Below are 7744 nucleotides of genomic sequence, written 5' to 3'. Positions count from 1 at the left end.
CATGGCTGGAGGAAGCTTATGCAGTCACATGAAACATTGAATGCAATCTTGTGACTCTGCAAGCGACGCAACAACAGCTTTAGGCTGACAGCGCAGTAGTGGTAACCGAGAAGATAGTTGAAGATGAGAAGTAGGCAGCAGCTCAGTGCATGGCCAAAGTTGCAGTCATCCCGATCAAGCTGGACGGGCTTCACGCAAATATCTCCATGCCTACCGAGTGACTCGAGGGCGAGTCACGATGTTTGTGTTGGGGGCCTGTTGGGGGCGGGATCTCCCAAGGGTAGTTTTGGGGCTAAAAGCCCATGTTAAGTCAATTTTTGTAATATAACTGTAAAGACTCTGCATTTTGTGGTCGTAGAGCATGAAGGTGTTATGTGTCAAAAAGGGTAGTTTGCCCTTAGTTTTGTAAGTAAAGTCAGCTGTAAGAGATCTACCCATGGTCGCGAACCATGGGATTGTATAAAAAGAGCTAAGCTCTAAGTAGTTAGGGTAATAAGAATGGGAGCTCATGTAGTGGAGTGATAGCTTTGAAGAATAAGTCTAAGTCTTGGGTCATAGTGTAGGTAGAGGCTCTGCAGCTGAGTGTGCAGAGGCCTAGGGTAGAAGTCCACAACTGAGTGCACAGACCCCTGCAACTGGGTGCACAACGCAAAAATAGTCTGTAAACACTTGGAAGATATTAATAAAAGGAGTTATTCTACAATTGATATGTCTTTGTTCTGTTGATGTGTTGGATATTTTATGTATGAATTCCCTTTACTATGCTTATATGATGCACGAATGAATGCAATTACATCGAATAATTGAATGCAATTACGAATATCTGCTTACGCGGTGTTAACTTTAAGGATTTGACGAGATAAGAAAATCACTTAATAATTGAGGAATCTACACGGCACGTTGCCATAGCAGCGTGAAAGCACCTGAGCCATAGGTTAGGGCTGCATGAAAGTCGATCGTATAATTTCACGAAGGTATTGAAGGTCGGAATAAAAGGTTTGTCTTGCAAGCCCTAGAGTGAAGCCACCTACGTGAAATCAAATGACATCACAACCATCTCAGGGTGTGAAACTTGGTTCCAGCATCCCCCTATACCACTTTGGGTGAGACTTCGGTTCGTGCTCCCCGGGCTGATGTCGAAAGGGCCAGTAGTGTAGGGATTGGTTTGGCTAATTAACGCTGAACCTGGGTCAAGCCCCCTCAAGCCAGCACCAGCCAAACCCCAAGTTGACGATGGATGCAAAACAATAATTTATATTCGAGAAGAACCAACTTCATGCTATGACTCCTCTCAAACACCCGCCCACAACATACGAAGGCAACGTGAACAACCAGCCCCCTTCCCTGCATTTCCATGTGCTCTATATGATGACCCAAATCATTAGGTTAACCTATGCCCTAAATTATGGACATTTAACCAAAACTACTCGATCATCTAGGTTTCTTAGAGAAGTAGACCTAGGCACCAACACCATACATGCACTATCTGTGCAGGAAACCATCATAGGGGAAGGTGCCCCCACCTTCCCAAGTTCCGTGAATCATTGATTTTTGTACATCGATTCATGGCCGGAAAATCTCTTTTCCTAGACTCTGATACCGATTCTGTAGAACCCAATCCCCGACTAGGGGAAGATAGACCCCCAGACGTCTTATGTGTGTTTGAGGAAGAATGACCACTAGCAACAAAGCAGGGCCCCCATCATTTCATCTCCTATCACCACCATCAATCTAGACTAGACAAAAAACGATCTATGGCCACCTAGCACATAAGATCACCCATCACATATGCCCTATGTGATAAACCCAACCATTTGGTGAATGAATGTCGTAGACTGGGTAATTTCAATGACATATTTTTCGCAGTGGTCTGAATTCCACACAAACATTTCTCCAACCAAGCGAAAATCACATATTGTTATTACCGCATCTGCTCCCAATTCTACCATACAAGGAATTTTTAGTACCTTCCACATTTTCACACAATAAGAGAAACGCTAAGGCCAACCCACACCAGGATGTCATGTCATGCTAATACTAAGGTCCAAATATGGATACCACCATAGGATATTCCATCTTGTGACGTCAGCGAGGTGTCAACATATCATACTATGAGCAGTAATGCCTCCCATACTATCTACTTTGTTAGTTTTGGTCTGGTATACGATATCTATACCAGTACCTCTCATAGCACTGAGGCTTGCCTTATGTTACATAAATTTCGGCAGCTTAGGATTCAACATCGGCATTTATTGAGCTGGTCAAAATGCACAAGAATCCTATCAAGCTCGCTTATGAACGCCGATGAGTATCCCTCCAAAATAATGAAGCACACAAGAAGAGGGTCAAAGCCTCATTTGATCACAACATCACCCCTCAAACATTTACTGAGGGGGAGTTAGTCCTCCACTACGATGTTTCCCAAGAAATGGTAGGAACTGGGAAGTTTGAAACCATGTGGAAGGGCCCATACATCATCAAAAATTTCCTCCTCAAGGGGGCATACATCTTGTTAGAGCCCGATGGGACTTTCCTAAAAGATCCCTTCAATGGTCTCTACCTCAAAAAATTTCACCCATAAAATGATAGAATGTACATGTATGCACCATGAATTATTTTTTATGATGATCACCTCATCATGGATTCACTCTAAAAATCACTCTCTAATCATGTGTCAATGGATGGATCATCCACCAGCTTATCACCATAGGTTTTCTAACAACGCATCTCGATGGTCGTAAAACCTCGCTGTTGCAGCATGGGCCATATACTCTCCTGACCGGACACCTCTTCTCTTTAATGGACTTCGTATCGGGTCAAAAAAAAAATTCAAGTCGAATATGATGCCATCAAAGGTCTCTTGGCCGCTTCCCACCACCTAGGTATCCATCACTTGCATGTATTCCTTGATTCATAGCTAGTTGTATCACAATTAAATAAGGCACTTTGGGTCTATGATACATGCCTTTCTTGGAAGTATTTGCATGCAAAAAATGTTGACTCAACATTTTGATCATATCACATTTACACATATACCAGGGGATCAAAATCATACAACCGATCGCATAGCTAATCAAATCCCAGACTGGCATGCATCACATATATATAACCATCAAGATACACAAACCATGAGCATAAGATACATCTCAAACAAAATGCAGAAATACATCAAAAAGTATAGATGCATGTGACATATCATGAGAGCCACCAAAAAACCATCTCATATATACATATCAAAAAATATATATGAGTACAAAAAATATCCATATACTCCTGTTGGGACAGGGTTCCCTAGGGTCAATTTTGGGCAAAAATCCCAAGTTTTGTTGTAAATAATGTAAAGTCTTTGCAAGTTGTGGTCATGGAGCACATAGATAGTAAAGTGTCATAAAGGGTTTTACCCTTCTTTTATGTAAGTTGTGTCAGCTTGTATAGACCTACCCATGGTTCACGGACCATGGGATTGTATAAGTAGGAGAGTCTTAGAGAATATAAGACAAGCATATATCAACGAAGATGAATGTAATGGGTCAGTAGAAGAAAGAGTGAAGAAGTCTTAGAGTAGAAGAGAGGCTCTGTAGCTGTGTGCACAGAGGCCTAGAGTAGAGTCTGCAATTGAGGCACGGACCCCTGCATTTGAGTGCGCAGGGAGGTCTTGAGTCTGTAAGAAGAACTGAAGTATTAATAAAGAGATTATTCTAGAAAATCCTTTGTTTATTTATTTCCTTCTGTTATGAATGAATGCACTATTATGTTATGATGAATGATGGGTTTATGAATTAATATTGTATTGATGCACGATTTTACATGATTTATATTGATATATGGACACAAGTAATAATAATTGTTTACATGAAGAATATCTTGTTGCTTAAGCCGATATCGGTAAATATGGAATTAGGAGTAATCATAGAGGTGCATACGTGGTTGATTCACCTATTTAGGATCCGTGACAGATAGTCGTGAACGATCGCGTAGGTATAGAATCTGATTAAGGGAAGTTATATCGATAATTTGTAGGGGCTTATCGATCTGTGCAAAGGTAGGCTTAGGGCATAAAACAACACTACACTAATCTCTGGGTGTGGAAACTTGGTTCCAGCATCCCCCCATACTGCTTCAGGTGACACTTCAGTCTGCACTCCATGGGTTGATGCCGAAAGGGCTAGTAGTGTAGGGAATCATTTGGCAAAACTAATTTTGAACCTGCATCAGGACCCACTAAGCCAACAAATGGTTCTGATGTTGGGACATGGATCTGCATAAAGAGATGTGTAATGTCGTATCACTGGAATCCAACAAAGAAAGAAATTGAGGAGTGGTTGGATAGAAAGGTCCATGAATTTGTGGTGCAAGAAAGTAGAAATCTACGCCTAAAAAAAGAACAGTGGTTGGATAGGTATCTGTACACAGAGATACATAAAATTTTCTTTTATTCCTTCCCGATCGAGCTATACGAGTGTATCGCTAAATGGGAAAATGACCAAGGAAGGTGGAGGATTGACGGTCCAATAGTGTGGACCTTGGAGTTAATGTGGACATTAGAAGACTCTGAAGATAAGATCGCATGCGCTGTCAATCACTGGCTTGATCATGTCATTGGAGGATTTGTGATAGAATTCACGGTCGATACTTCAGTTAGCTACAACAAAGTAGAGTGACACTTCTTCAAGGGACTGCGAGGTAAGTATTTAAGATCTTTGAATACATGGATTAAAATTCTCTTGTGTGAAAAGTGAGTTATGCGATTACCTTGATGTTTGGAGCTATGCAAAGCAGAAATTTATTTATGGATAGAGGGAGAACAAGCCCTAAATATAGCCCGCTGATTGAGCCTCCTCTAAGTGACGATGAAGGAGAAGCATAGGCCTCACCATAGAGCACTATCTAGTTAATAAGGAAAGGGTTCTTGCGAATACCCCATCCGCCCACACCATCTCCATCTTCACCTTTGCGAATGGTTTGTAGCTTCACTCTTGCCTCACCTAAGGGTTGCTTTATCACAACAAAATATTGGGACCCAAGCAGAATTTGTGGAGATTGTGATGAGATTGCATGAGACACTGATTCAAGATGTTGTTTTGGGAGTTCAGTAGATTCACGCAGAGTTGCAGAATATTTTCCTAGAGTTCCAAATTTGAAGAAGGATAAAGCAGCTCGACTAGAGGTGCGTGAAGAATTTTGGTGCCTAAAGTGTAGAAGCCTGGGCCATTATAAAGATCATTGTCCTGTCTTCACGAATTATGTTGCAAGAGGAGGGCCAATGCCTTTGATGCCGAAAGCTCAAGCAGGGCCAAGAACAAGGCCCGAGCTGTGGTGCACTATCTATTAGGTAGTTGGAAAACATGTAACAAACAATTGTCACTTGCTGCAGAAATTTGTAGAGACACCGCAACAACTCTTTTGCAAATTCTACAAATTAGTGGGCCACGATGAGTGTAACTACTGTAGATATGAGTTGATGATGGAAAGAATAGCTGCGTATTGAATGTAGATAGAAAATTGACCTTATGATCAAGGTGTTGGGGGAGTGCGCGGAGGATATCAGGGGCACAAATGAGGCGGAGGAGAAGGAGGACCCGCGAGAGGTTGTGGAAAACTTATTTGCTACAATTGTGGACTACCAGGACACCATGCATGAGAGTGTATGAACCTGATGCACATGTCGTGCCGAAAATGTACTCAGTTTGACTATGCGAGAGAAGACTGCCCTATATTGATAGCTAAAATATAGGAGAAAATGGCATAGCCTCAGCAGCCTACCTAGAACCTGCAGATGATGAGGGTTGAACCCTGTGAAGAAGATCCTAATGTGAATATCGTGCTACAGAGTGGAATGACGACTAGCAAGGATAAAGGAAAGCAGCCTAAAGAAAGTGAGTGGGTCCGCAAAGCTCCAGAAAAGGAGGTTGGATTTGATTTAGAGCATGTGAAAGAAACATTCATGGAAGCGAAGAAAAGCTTCACTGAGGCCTCTACCTCAAGAAGTAAGGATAATCTATCTGAAGAAATGGACCCCTCCATGCATACCATGTTCTTGGAGACATGGATGAAGGTGCTTCGTGATAGCAAATGTTGGGTTGTGTGATATTCTTTCCACGACTAGCCCACGTAGTTAATGGGGGGTTAAAAGGGGGCCAAAGCCCCCGCTTCGTTGCACTGGTTGCGTAGTGGGGGGGGGGGGGTCACAAGGGGTTTGAGGGGTACAGGTAACCCCACTCTATGGGGTCCGGGGCAATGCCCTGGAAAATTTTGTTTTCAGACCTTATATTAGGTTGGGTGGACCTACCTATGGTTTTTTCATGATTTTCGCACATGGTTTTGGACGCAATGGGTTTTGGTCCATGGTTTTGGATGTGATGGTTTTCATTCCATGGTATTGGATGCTTCGACATGTATAAATATGTATTGTAACATTGAAAGGAACATAATGAAAAATCAAGCTGGTAGTCCCAGTTTTGGGATAAGGGGAAATCTCTGTGTATATGTGTTTTATGTGTCATGCTCTCGCATTGTTTATTTTCCGTGTTTTAAAATTCATATGCAAGTAATTTCTCTACGGGTTAAAACCTACATTTGGTATCGGAGTTGTTTTGGCTTCAAGAGGATGCCTTTGTTGCTAAGGGGTTTCACTCAGGCCTATGGTAGACCCTGTTTAGTGGGAGATCTGTGGGACTGATTCTGGTGGTGAAAGATGATGGTGAGCAGTGGAAAGATAGAGATCAATAAATTTAATGGTCAGAGTTTTGAGTTATGGAAACTCAAGATGGAGGATCTATTGGTGGATAAAGATCAGTGGGTTGCGGTAGATCCAGGTACTAAACCAACGGGAGTGTCCAATGAAGAATGGAAGAAGTTGGATTGGAAGGCTAAGAGCATAATATGATTGTGTGTCTCAGAATTCAGTATTGCTGAATGTATCAGGGGAAGATACGACGAAGGTTTTGTGGGACAAGTTAGGGATTTTGTACCAATCTAAGTCTCTGGTGAATAAACTATTCCTACGGAAAAAGTTGTATAACCTGAGGATGAAAGATGGAGACTCAGTGACAGAACATATGAACACATTTAATACTATGGTACGTCAGTTATTATCTATTGATATTAAAATTTCAAATGAAGATAAGTGCATCAGTTTTTTGTGTTCTCTACTAGATTTGTGGGATAGTCTGGTTATTGTAATAAGTAGCAATGCAATTTCCTTACATTTTGATGAAATATTCTCATCCTTGCTGACAGAGGAGATGAGAGGGGAAAATATGGAGAGCTTGAATGGTGTGTTTCCTTTTCTGTATGAGGACGGTCCCAGAACAGAAACAAAAATAAGTCATCGAGTGGGAGATCTAAATCTAGAGGGAGATCTATTCTCTAGGAAAAATTATAAAGGTGGTGTGCTGGAAATGCAGAAGGAAGGGCACTACAAAAGAGATTGTAAATCTAAAGCTCCTAACAAAGGAAAGGGATCTGATGATTCATCTTCTGCCGAGACGAAAACCACCTCAGTTGAAGGTGGGGATGTGTACTTGGATCTTCAAGTACACATGTAGATCATGAGGCATGGTTGATTGACTCAGGTGCATCCTTTCACTTCACTTCCCATAGAAGAGTGATTCTGCTAGTATGAGAAATATGATGGTGGTGATGTCTTCTTGGGGGATGACAAGAAGGCTAGAATTGTTGGTCGTGGAAAAGTAAGTTGAAGTTGTTAAGGTGGAAAGGGTTAGAACACTTCCAGGTGTTATGC

The sequence above is a fragment of the Pinus tabuliformis genome, chromosome 4_1 (assembly GCF_031772625.1).
Source record: "Pinus tabuliformis cultivar Carrire ecotype Pingquan chromosome 4_1, CPIR1, whole genome shotgun sequence".
Taxonomy (NCBI): Eukaryota; Viridiplantae; Streptophyta; class Pinopsida; order Pinales; family Pinaceae; genus Pinus; species Pinus tabuliformis.
The sequence above is the reverse complement of the archived record's forward strand: the minus strand, read 5'-3'. Positions refer to the sequence as shown.